At 37.0% G+C, this 13,461-nt stretch overlaps 1 pseudogene across 1 annotated transcript in view; it reads right to left on the bottom strand.

Moving 5' to 3' along the window:
* The window catches only part of LOC101292394, a 1,325,780-nt pseudogene that overhangs the window by 476,223 nt on the left and 836,096 nt on the right, over window positions 1-13,461 (bottom strand). The window contains exons 141-148 of the transcript XR_184374.1: window positions 5,930-8,386; window positions 5,839-5,846; window positions 4,588-4,711; window positions 4,260-4,333; window positions 3,362-3,428; window positions 2,813-3,054; window positions 1,707-1,793; window positions 310-409 (exon numbers count right to left, since the gene is read on the bottom strand). The product of XR_184374.1 is annotated as an uncharacterized LOC101292394 (transcript). The remainder of the gene's footprint in view (window positions 1-309; window positions 410-1,706; window positions 1,794-2,812; window positions 3,055-3,361; window positions 3,429-4,259; window positions 4,334-4,587; window positions 4,712-5,838; window positions 5,847-5,929; window positions 8,387-13,461) is intronic.

The following is a 13,461-nucleotide window of genomic DNA, read 5'->3' as shown; positions in this document are numbered from 1 at the left end:
AACTGGAATTCAACGGACTCGCCGGGGAGGGAAAGTGGTCGGGGACGCTGCTGGAGTCCATTGGGGTGGAGGCGCGCCCTCGCCGGAGCCGTACGGTGGCGAACGGAGGGACGTCCGCACTTAAAGTGCGGACGTCCTCCTCTGATCCGGACTGATATATATATATATATATTATTTTTTTTTTCATGAATCAAAAGAGTGTAAATCTATTAAGACCTCCCATCAAACCAGCAAGCCCGATAGTGAGTGTATGAAAGGGACAAAAATATTTGAGCGTATATAAATTAAACGTCACTTCTACATTTATACCTCTTCAATAGCAGTCAGAAGGCGTCGGCACATTCCCTGGCGACGGTATCGACTACAAGTTGCAATTAGCGGCATCTCTGCAACTGTTGTTCCATGAACCCTGCAACAAACAACAGTTAGCAAGTTCTGTCTCTGGATAAAAGCAGTTACAGAGGAACAACATAGTTCCAAGTTTCTGAAGCAGAAGCACGTTGGAAGATAAGATTGATTAAGAATTGGAGCCCTGATCCAAAACCATTTAGCATGGTGTGGAGAGGCCCCAGATCTTGTCAATTGCTCTGTCCAGCTACACATACACCATGTAGTGCTCACCTCAACAAGCTCCATCAGGGGTGGCTTAACTAAGCCTCAAAACACAAACAACATTTATTGGGTGGCCATAGGGTTCATTTGGCACAGGGTGTTAGCTGGTACTGTATTAAATAAGAGAAACAAACGAGTTTGAATAATTTTTGATACGTGGCCTGGTACTAGAATAACTGGTGCTAACTAGCAGTCTAGGTCTCTAGGACCATTTTCTTAAAATGGGCTCACTAGTTGCCCACACTAAGGATACTGAACAGGCAATCCTTGGCTAAAAATATGTTCTCTTTCTTTTTTTGTCCCTCTCTCCATCAGGGAGCGCTGATAGCTCACTCATAGTAATCTCCATTGCTCTTCCTCTGTCATCACTCATCATTCTTCTTACTCTTCCTCATCGCTACTGAATTTCTCTTTGCTACATAGTTTTTTATTTCATTAGAGAAACTCTCTGCGCCATGTAGAAGAGCTAAGTGTTGATAATTGATACTTGATATTAGATAGAGAAAAGCTAAGAGTCATCCTTCATTGTCACTTCTCCGTCTCTAACTTCTGATACAATTTTGGGTCAAGGCAGAATGAGAATTGTGGGTGTTGCAGTTGATAAATACTAAGAAAAAAAGGTAGTGACAAAAGAAAACTAAGTCGTCCACCACACCAAAGGTAGCCCAAGACTAGTCTAGTTTAAGCCCACCCCTAGTAATGCAACAACCATTAACATATAGAAAGGTACAACCTTCGGTTTGTAGCTACTCAAACAGCAAACAACCTGCCATACATATCACTTACAAGATTGTACCGAGTATGAATCGTGCAGCTTATCATTTAAGGTGATAATAACTAGTTTCTAGTCATTTTATCATCACAGCTTTTCATTAGAACCTTCCCAGCTCTCTATCTAAAGGACACAAGATAAGAAAGACCATCTTATGCACTTAAAGTTTATAAATCATTTAAAACAAGTGTGGTGGATACCAGGAAGAATATGGGGATATAGTCATATAGGGCTGCAGAATAAAAAACTTTCAGCGGAGCGTAATATAAAATGAATGTTAGAAGGATCTACATACTTAAACATAAACACATAAATGTACTACCTGATGGATGCTACAGATATCAGCACATCATCTTTCTCCAAGACTGCAGTGTAGAAGCCTTGAAAATTCAAACGAGCAAACTCTGACCTGAATGTTAGATTAGAAAAATAATAAGCAATTCATATCAAGAATTACCAATTTATAAGCAACTTTTACTTGAAACGAATAACACGAACTGAATTCAGAAAGTGTCACATTCTGATATAATTGATAAGAAAAGGGGCATTCATAAGCATCTAAAGTATCCTGTATACCATGAGCAAACCCAGTCAAGTACATAAGACCAGCTACCCAAAAAAGATGCAATAGCTAAATGATAGCGGAATATTCATCAGTCCTCAACTTGAAGTAAGAAACTCCCCATATATGGATCAATTCAAGGTGAAAATGGGATTAATGTCCTCTTTTCCAAAACTCGTATAACTGTTTTTTTTTCAAAACAAAAAAGACAAGCCTGATACCGTCACACAACTGACAACTGTAGTAAATCAGTAAACTTGATATCCTAATCCTCCACGTACTCCTTTACTATTTAACCGCCGCCAAGGATAGCTACAAACTCTGTTTTGATTGCAAAATAGAGAGGAGGTGATCTACTGTTTCTTCAGCTTTCTTACACATGATTATCACAAGATCATAAACATCAAGGGAATTTTTCATTGCCTTGTTTTTGATAAAAGAAATGAAAACTGGCCAAAGAACATGATAATATCTTATAAAAGGTTAAGAGTTGAACTAGCAGAAGATAAAAACAAGACCACACAACAGGACAATTATTGAGCACAGAAAGAAAACTTGTGCCTTAAAAATGTAAACATGGTCTGCAGCCCTAATTTCTAGGCAGATATTTGTAGTAAATTTCAGCCTCAAATCAATGTAGAAACTGTGCAAGATCAAGCAATGATATTTAAAAATGGATGAGAACTTAGGATTATAGAGTAAAAATGGTGAAAGAAGAATGAATTAAAATATATTAATTAAAGAGCACAAGGCACTGGCGTAGCCATGGCTATTGCTATCAAGAATTAGTAAATGTAAGAACACAAAACAAGAGACAAGATCAAGTCACAAAATGTCAAGGCTATCTGCGAAAGAGATAAACTCACCCCCAACTGTACAAAACTTGGGGTATCATGTCTATGCCTGTTCTAGGATCTACCATAGACAGAAAGCTTTCTTCCATGACAGTAAGAGCAACAGCTAATCTTGTATTGCATTCTGCTTTCAGTGCTAACCGTTGGGCAGAATGAACCTTTTGGTCATCATGGATGCATCTAAGAAGTGTCCATGAAAAGCCATCAACAACATGACTAATGTAGCCAACATGAGACTGAAGACCTGAGTAAACCTACACACAACAGTTAAACCAAGTAATGAAGTAACCCGAACCATATGTGGTAAGTCAAGACCATTACGTACAAACAGTAGGAGAACAAAAGGTTAATTTTCTCTTTAAAATTATTTTCAAACACTTGGAAGGAAGATAATCATAAGAAACAAAAAAATCTTTCATAGCTACCTAAAGCTCATCACTACTTGAGCAAGATCTTTAGTATTGTCCCATAAAATATTGCTTCCCACAAAGCCAGTTATGCTACTTCCAGACTACAGCACGCTCATATCCCGATACTTAAAAGCAATTACACTAGTTTTACATAAATGAACTTGAGTAACGCCAGTGGGTTCCCAATTTTAAAGGAATTCCTGCCAAGATGACGAATCCTGCCACAGGAGAAGTACATCTCTCATCCATTCAAGAATAAACTATTACACTAAAATATCTTAAAACACAATATAGGAAATTCACGCAAGTCCACCAAAAGTAATGCCTCTGTTCAACCAATCCGTTCTTCGTTTGGATGTAAAGAGAATGTTCTATTTAATAGAAAACATAAATTAATTAATGATAGAGAGGATGTACAGAACAGTATCACATCATAGAACCCCACCCCAACTCTATCTTCCTCATCAGTGAACCGGAGCAGATAAGGAAAAGAACCGCTAAAAACATGCGCAAAGCACTAATAAATGAAAAAAAAAAAAAAAAAAAAAAAAAAAAAAAAAAAAGAAGATTAATAAAACTGAAAGAAGAAAAAATGTGGCAGGGTTCTATGTGATCTTTTCAGGACAAAAAAGATTACTGAACACTGACAGGGAACTTATGAAACTATACACAAGTAGCCTAGTTACTTAAGATGATTATTAATCGGAATATTGATTGCTCCCAAAACTGTCAAAATGGGATCTGTGATAATGATCATAACCACCTCACTTGATTGTGACAACAGCCTTCAAAGGAAGGTGCAAGCAAGAACCAGTTTCCTTATTAAAAGGACGCAGTTCTTGATACAATAAACAAGACAATTAACAGTTTGCACTTGTCGCCTAAATTTATGATGATGATTCAGGAAAGCAGAACCAAAATCTTCCATTTAAACAAATATAGTGATTGAAGAAATAGCAAGCTGCAAGTCCCTCTTTGAAGAAAAACATGCCACAAAAGTTTTCATTGATATGTTCCTCTTTAAGTGAATATTTGGAATTAACACATACCTCTTGACAACTTCTATCACAGAACCAAGAATCCAGTACGTGTATGGATTTTCCTTTCTGACATGCCTCATGATCTGTTCACAGAAGTTAAATCATAAGCTAAGTTAATTCATGTGGAAATATTATTTCTATACTTCCACTATGAGCAATTGTCCTCTTTTTCCAACACTTATTTCTACAACCTACTAAACATCTTCACCGGTGTACACAGTATCAGTTACCATATCTGACTTTTATACACATAACACATTAAAGGACTTCAGACTCTCTACAGGTACTGAAAACTGTTTAGGTACTTGAAAGAGTATCTTAAAAATAGGAAACTTACATTTATGCTCACACTGTGAACATTTAAATCCATCAGAAGTACTTGAAGCCTTTTTGTTGGTGACAAAATGACCACATATCCAACAGGTGCAATTTGGGCAATACCAGCTGCCTTCAGGAAGCTCCTGAAATTGAAAGTACAAAACAGAACATCAGTATAAATAACAAACAAGTCCAAAACATATTCAACAATAGCTAGAACAAGTATGAAAGAGAAAAAGTTATCAAAGATGATAATCTAATGTCCTGGAACTATACATACAAAATATTCAGTTATAAAAGAATTCAAACATATAATTTTTCCTCCAATGACATAGAGACAAAGTTTGCCTAGCATCAGAAAATAAAACGTAAAGCCACTGCATTCTGGAGGAAGTAAATTCTGTATGCAACTCAATAAAGAATACGTTCGTGTCCAATATGTACACATTTAGCAGTCGCTTTTGAATGATTGTTTATGAGAAACAGTGAGAAGTACTCTGAGTCTCTGAATACTAAGCACAAGTACACTGGCGATCATTGTACAGACAGAACGCTTTTTTTTTTTTCCGAATCAATCATCAACTAACTCCACACAATTTAAAAATACAACAAAATTTGATAAGAGAAAATGGTACTGTTTCTTTCATGTTTGTGATTATACATGCAAGAATGAAACTTAACTAGTCAAGACCAATAACGCTTATGGATATCGACATCGACCGGGATAAGAATATGAGGATTTTTTTTATTTCTTTTGAATATCATTAATCAGTGATCCATCTTTTGCCATGTAATGCATCATTACTAACACTTCCAAACATGCATATCTTAATAAGTGAGTTCACTGAACTTTAGGAGCACTTCTATGTAAATAACCATAACTATTTACATTAGTGCTTTATCATATCTAAGTCTCATGTCAAATATATGTTAGATCAATGTACATAAACAGAATCCACGCCTCTGCTGAAGTTGTATATGGAAAAGAATGCATTGGCCATTCAGCCAGACTTATTAAGAAAAACCTTTGTATATTCAGAAGCTCTTTGTTATAGAAGAAGAAAGATTGACCTGTTATATATTCTAGACCCTCCATGAATCCAAAATTTAGATCATACCACAAAAATATGATTTATTAGCACTTAAAGGGCTTCAATTAAAATTTGACATATTTCTCAATGAAATATCCTGTCTGGATTGCATGAGGCAAGTCAGAGTCCCCAAAATACGCATACACATATACAAATATAATGTAATGCAAAAGTTATGCCTCCACACCTTTGAAATGTTTAAACATTTAATATGAGAAAACTTCAGGAAAACTTGACCAATATAGATATGCAAGAGCATCAAAAGCAAACCTGCAGAGACAAACAAGCCTGATGAAAAGTAGAGGGGCAGTTATCACAGCATATCAGCTCGCCCCCTTCACCACAAAGTCCACAAGAATCATCATTTTCGTCATTGTCATCAGCTCGCACCACTTGAGTGCGCCGTTTCCTGGACTTGTATTCGGCTGACCAGGCTTGAAGCTGGCATAAGGAGAAGGCCTTACCAGATTCCAGAAAAAGATTTAAACATGGACGATTTAGTCTGAACCCACTATGGATCTTGAACTCAGAAACTGTAAGTACTTCACTGCAACACTTGCAAAAAATACCATCTCTGGTAACTAGACCATCTTTAATAACAGAACCATCTTTAGTATTCCGATACTGGATTACATCATCCAGAAATATGACCCCAGCATCAAGCATCCAAGACAGGACCGTTTTCACTCCTACACTACCCAGGCTTCTAAGAAGCAACTTGCAATGGCTCTTTTGACTTTTAAGCTTCCTATGAGCTCTAGATTTGCGGCCTTTCTTTCTAGAAGAACATCGACCAGGACTTGCAGTAAAATCTGTGTTTTTAATGATAGCTGAAACCAGTAAGTCATCATCTTTGATTTCACATCTAGATGGTTTCTTCTTTCCAGATTTAACATCATCATATTCACGACAATTTTTCACAAACTTGGGACTTTTTTCACCAACTACATGCTGGGAGGAGTTGAGAGGTGAGGACTTCATGCAACTTTCCTTACTTCTTTTATTTCCTGCAAGGTCACCCTCAACCTCTTTCAACTTTGACTGGTTACCACTGACATCAATGCATTGCAAACCAATATTATTTCTAGAATTGGAGCTTGGTTCCATTTCAGATATCTTTCTACACTTCCTTCGTGTTTTCTTTTTCGAAACAACATTACTTGCACATTTTTGTTGGCACTCCATTGACCCCTGCAGATTACCTCCCAGCTTAACACAAGCCTTGCCTCCCAGCAGTTGATCTTCCTCAGAATAAACCATTGATGCATCTTCCATAACATTCCCTTCAGAGATAGCAGATCCACTCCCTCCTGCCAGAGTTGTATGACTTGTATCACAGAGTGGAGCGGAAACATCTTCCTTCTCCAGATGATTTTTCATACTATTCGCATTAGTCAAGGCCAATACCTTGCGATTAGTATTAAAAGCTAAACTGTGAGTTGCTTTAACAGTTTCCCCTTTTCTCAGAGCAAGAATCTTTCTCTGAATAAACACAACAATCACAAAGGGATCTAAGAGCCTCCACAAATAAGCCAATCTAGTAGCAGGTTCTTGTTGATTAATCTCTCTTTCAAACTTTACTAAAGCACCAGATAGATCTGAACAAAACTGACTGATATCGGCCCATTCGTTTGCATCATCTCTCTGCAGCGAACTGCATCTATCTACAAACAAAAGTTCACCACACAGCCGCCAAGCTTTGGGGAAGTCACGAATTAATCTTCCCTTCGGTGTTACATATACAGACTCCAGATAAGATCTACAACGTCTTTTCCGCCTCTGAATATGCCATCCTGCAGCTTCGAGTAAGCAATTGACATCATACTGGAGAAGTGGACGAGGATCCTTACAAGAGTCTTTCTTGAAGGAAATAGCAGATCTAGCCATCACAGGAGATTCCAATCCCTCAAGATTTCCCTCAGCACCTAGAGGAGTTCCCAACTTATCCAATAGAGTGACAGAGGGACCAGTAGCCAAAAGCATGGTTGAAAAGCTCTCCTGGGACACAGGTGAAGCAACAGCTTTACTTGGACATAGTTCCTTTCCATCATTCCCATCAGAAGTTGGCAATCTGCACTTTGAAACATCAGAGTCACCTAATACGGTCCCTCTGTCAAGTTTTGCAGGCTGCTTTAACAGATAGCAACTAGATGCAACTCCCTCACTAGACGATTCAACCAAACGAAATGTCACTGTTTCGGTGATGGAGTCTGTAGAACCAGACATACCAGAAACCATTTCTTTTGAAACTATGGATGGATTTATAACCTTTTCTAAACCAGGTTTTGCACTAGGAAATTCATCAACAGATAACTTCATTCTCTTAGCACTTGCATCTTCACCATTCCTATCCAGCCAAGCAGATCTCTCTGGGGAAAACCCTGGTGCAAGAGTTTCTCTAGATTCTTCAGTAGCATTATATAACTCCTCCAAACTAGTATTTTTAGAGTCTGACTGATTCGTTACAATTGAGTTTTCACTGTTTGAAGAGAGTGATGTATCTGTGGCCTTACTTGACTCACATTCAAAGTTAATCACTCCAGTCACAAGACATCTCTTACTCGTTCTAGCACTGTCACCACCAAAGAAAACCTCTGTGAATATACAGCGCTCAGTTTTGGATCCCTCAAAGCCATCATCATGCAGATCCTCAATTTCTTTGCTGAGAAACATCTCTAGTAACTGCAACTCCTCTTTATCCTCAGAATCTTCCGTATCATTCCTTATCTGCTCAACATAGATACATCATAACAAAAGGTAAATATACCACATTGCAAACTATTCGGTAGAATAGTTACAGAAATCTTCCCTAGACAAATTACATGAATCAAAAAGAAAAGAACAAACCTCATCATTACTGAAGAGTGAAATATAGGAAGTGATTTAATTATTGCCACATCATCATAGAATCCTCAATAATTCCAAGGATAAATATACAACTGGACTAAGAGCTACATCCACAATCTGTACATCCATCCAACTCCAGAAAAGGTGTAAATTACTGATACAAGATCTGCAATGGGAAGGGAAAATAATTAAGTATTGAAAACTCATGTACTTAAATTAGTTGATTAACATCATCCTAACATCACTCTAAAAGCTGCAGGATGCTTAAAAACATAGCTACTAGCCTTGAATGGGTAAAGGACAAACTACAATTGTTCTATAACTCCGTAGCTAGTAAAAGACAAGACAGTCAAACTACCCCTTCCATCCACAGTGGATTGCAAAACACCTATCTTCCAATAGACTCAATTACCATCGCAAACAGACCCGAATATACATAAATCCAATTCCAAACATCTTGCCACAAGTAAAAGAAATTTTGAGGCCAATATACTCAGTCCAATTAGAATTTCATTTATGCACTAAAATTTTGACTATCTGAAACAAAATACTCAAATATAAATCATTTCAGACTTTTTGAGTTTGAAAACTGTTGCATCAATTTCCAGCCCCTTGCAGCATGTATGTGTATATGGATCAATCAAACTATTACGATTGACCTATTGAGAACCGTTTTATGACTGACCTACTGAATATGGATCAATCAAACTATTCCCAGCCCATTGCTTATACCATATGTATGCGAATATGGATCAATCAAATTCGGGCGTCATTACCGATTTGACCTACTGAGAACCGTTTCTTTCACCAAGACATGTTAGAAAAAAGCACATACTACACCACTCCCTTAAACACTAAGTTACATCCACCATGAGCATCACAAAACAGTCAATGCCAAGTCACTTGGTCTTATCCGTTTTAAAAATTTAGAAGAACTTAGCCAAAAGGATAATTTAAACCAAAAAAAAGAAAAAATTCAGTAGAATTTAAACACGGAAACGTGTTTCTAACTGCAGGACAAGTGTGTGGATAACTATTTTGGCATATACTTTACCACTCCACAGTAGTGACTACTTGATGATACCTTTTTTCCAACGTTAAAAAAATGCTTCCCAACTAGATGTCACCAACTGATGAAAATATAAATGCTTTTACATAAATCAAAAATATCTTGACATGACTTGATTAGAGTTTAAATCATGTTTAAATGTGTGATACTGAATAAGACTCTGCACTGTAATATGTCAGATTAGATTGTGTAGAAAATATCACTCTCCCTATTTCTCTATCTATCATCAAATAAATAATGTTGTCATTCAAAGTCTTCTTTCTCATCCGTATGCTTAGACATGCATGATATAAGGTGATATACAACCATCCATATCTCACTTGATAATTGAGATATGTGATCTCACTTGAGAACCTTGCCCAAATCCAACATGTAGCTGTTTCCTTATTTGTAGAGTGGACTTTTGGATCACTTTCTCCATGGCCACAAACACTAGTTTCTTCCCAATAATATAAGGTAAAATTTCTCGACACGTGTTTACGCATACTATTAATGTTACAAAATAGAAGTTGGTGACGTCGGCTTGGTGGTTATTACTAACTAAATTGATGTTGTCATGCACTTAGAACAACAAAAATTTAATTTAGAAAAAAACAAAAAACAAGGGAAGTTTATTTCATAAAAAAATAAAAAATCATATCTAAACATCTTACAGCTAACAAGTGTCGAACATCAACCCAGTCAGGAATAAAAGCATAAATCACAAACAGTGCAACATTTTTCAAACTTCTGAATGTTGTAATCTCTCTTAATTTCATAAATGGTACAGAACTTCCTGCAGTTACTATAAAACATAAATCAATGCAGCCAATAGTCCCATGAAATCTTTTTACGGTTTCACACTTTACATGGCTATGCAACTGAACCATAGATCCCTTGAAAAAGAAATGTATCTATAATAGATGGCCTAGTCTTCTACTGCTCAAATGAATATGAAAACCACAAAACATAAAGTGATTCATATGATCACTATTTTTTATATCCTGAAACAAGTCCACGAAGAAATAAGTGAAAATGTCTAACACAAACAAAACAGCAATAAATGGAAACTTCTTAATACTTATCAAGAAGTAATTCTCTTCTAGATATATTATCTTCTTTGGATATAACTAGCACTCTTCTAAAATGCCTTCCTAATATAAGCTTAAATGAACTTCAAATCACCGCAGAACCCTGCATCGTAACCCCAAAATAGAATACAGACATGCTATAAAATCATAACCACATTCCAAAATTGGAGCTCTGTCTAACGGGTGGAATCAAACATGATTAAAAACTTTAAAATTTTGTTGCCAGTAGAAAAGATGCTCCCTATCTATACGTAAAAGATAAAACTATCCTACAAAACCATAGCATAGGCAGACCCATGCATTCACAAACCAAGTCTACAGACTACAGGTATAAAACCCAAAGGAAACAAAAATTCCAACAACACTTCACCATAATTTTGTGCAGTCATGATCAGAAATGAATGAAATGTCAAAAATCAAAACCCAAACATCCCCAGTATCCCACAATTATGCACATCAAAATCCACAGCACATTTCACTCCCTCTCAACAACATCACCCAATGCACACACCAAGGATGAACAAGCTAATCACACAACCAAACCAACCAGAATCCAAAAACCCATAGAAATGCACAGTTGATCAAACAAGCAAACAACACAGATTCACACATTCACTGCTAGGATTTCAATTACCAGCTAAACAAACCAAAGGGGGTCAGCAATTGAGGTCAAAACAGATAAATAACCAAAGACGGTATGGCAATTCAATCCAAAACTCAGCTCACCATTGCATTGCATTTCCCAAATTCGACATGCAGAGACAGAGCACAATCTGGGAGTAGGGTTTTGAAATTGAGGCAACAAAAACAAATGGGTCTGGCTCAGATCAGCGAAATAGATAGAGCATTGAAATGGGTCAAGCTCCTCTGGGCCTCCTCACATCAGTTCACCAGCCAAAAGATAAAAAAATAAAAATGAAACGTTTTTGGGGGAACCCGGAAAGCACTCCCAACTGAAACAGATGGCATGTAATCTCTGCCTTCTCACTTTAGTTACAATTCCCATGTGAGTCTGTGTGTGAGCTCATCTTCTCATTTCTACCCCTTGGGTTTCTGTTTTTCTTCTTCCACTAAAAGGCCACTATGCTTTGTCTGCTTGTGTTTTTTAAGCCGCGCATAAACCCCTCTGGGAGGGTTTATAATATTTGTCACGCTCGTTATGGAAAGAGAAGATCTTATTTGCTGACATTTTTATGTGTGGGTGTTTCAGGTACTATTTCTGTCTATGGATAAGATCCATCGGTACTTTGCTCTGTTAGTATTCTAGATTGGAATTGTGTCATGTCACTCATGTGTGCTCTCGTATGAATTTCATACCGTTGCACTTTTCTCGGTCAGAGATAATGATAGTCATCTATATATCATGGCTCTTAAAAGTAATTTTTCTCAAATATTATTTTATTATAAGTTTCTTATTCTCATTCGACTTAATCTTTATATCTTCAATGACACATTACATGCATATCTTCTTTCATTGTCATGAATACTGAATACTAAGAAAGATAATGCTTATGTAAATTCATAAATTATTAGGGGTATAATCTTTTTTATAAATCAAAGAAAAAAAATAATGCTCATGCAAATGCATAAATTATTATGTCTATCAACTTTCTAATTATATTTTGGACTAATTTCAGTTTACTCCCATCAACTTTAAGTCGATCATCATGTTAGTCCTTCTTTTTTCAATTTCATCAAAAACACCCCTCAACTCCCAATTTTCATCGGCTGCGCATGTCCAAACCTCTAATCTCCATCCAATTCCTGTGTCAAGTGATGACTTGATATCAAGAAGAAAGTCAAATTTTGAAAGTTACCTTTCGGACCATTTTCCCCCCATATCGATACACATCTTCGTTCCAATCACAACCCCCTAACTTTAGTGATTTTGGTGGAATTGAATACAATTTGTCTATTTTTCCTTTTTTCTTTCTTCTTGATATCAAGTCATCACTTGACAGAGGAATTGGATGGAGATTGGAGGTTTGGACATGCGCTGACACGACCCACCCCGAATTTCACCCTGAAACCCAGAGTAAGTCGTGCGGGGACCACCTCCAAGGAAAATTTACTGAAAAGATTAAGCAAATCTCCCTTGCAGATGGACAACCCTAACTCGAAAATTTCATATTACACTTCTGAACATCACATAATATACAAAAATTCTAAAGTATTCAGAGCTACTAAACACAAGCGGAAGCAAGAAAACACGAGTAGGTTGAACAAGTAACCTACTGGCGAAAACTGGCAGAAATGCGGGTGACTATGCCTCGTCTCCTACTAGATCCAACCCGAACTCTGCAGACTGGGCAATTTAAAACGAAGGGCCCAGGGGAAAACATTCAATAACGTCAGAGTGAGTGGATAAAAATAAAATAATAAATAAAATATTTATGTTTCCCCAAATTAATTTCTAAGGAAAAATCGAATGCATGCCGCAAGCGATAAAACTTTTATCCTATAAATATCGAGCCTCTCAGACTCTATAATATATGTATGTATTTACACACGCCCATACTCCCTATATAAATTCATGGGTCTATATAGGGCTACTACGCTCGCGTCCAACGCTCACGTCACGCCTTAATGCGGTGCTACACTACGCCATTAAGGTGGACAGACGGGTGTATAAATATGTGCCCATACCCCCTATATGAATTAAACACTCATATAGGGCTACTACGCTTACGTCCAACGCTCACGTCACACCATAATGCGGCTATATGCTACGCCATTAAGGTGGACAAACACATATGGCTAGCTAGCATTTTTTATACATACTCTCTCATATATACATATTTATATTTCACCGAAAA

This window comes from Fragaria vesca, linkage group LG3, assembly GCF_000184155.1.
Source record: "Fragaria vesca subsp. vesca linkage group LG3, FraVesHawaii_1.0, whole genome shotgun sequence".
Taxonomy (NCBI): domain Eukaryota; kingdom Viridiplantae; phylum Streptophyta; class Magnoliopsida; order Rosales; family Rosaceae; genus Fragaria; species Fragaria vesca.
Note: the sequence above shows the minus strand (reverse complement) of the source record. Positions and strands in the feature narration are given on the sequence as shown.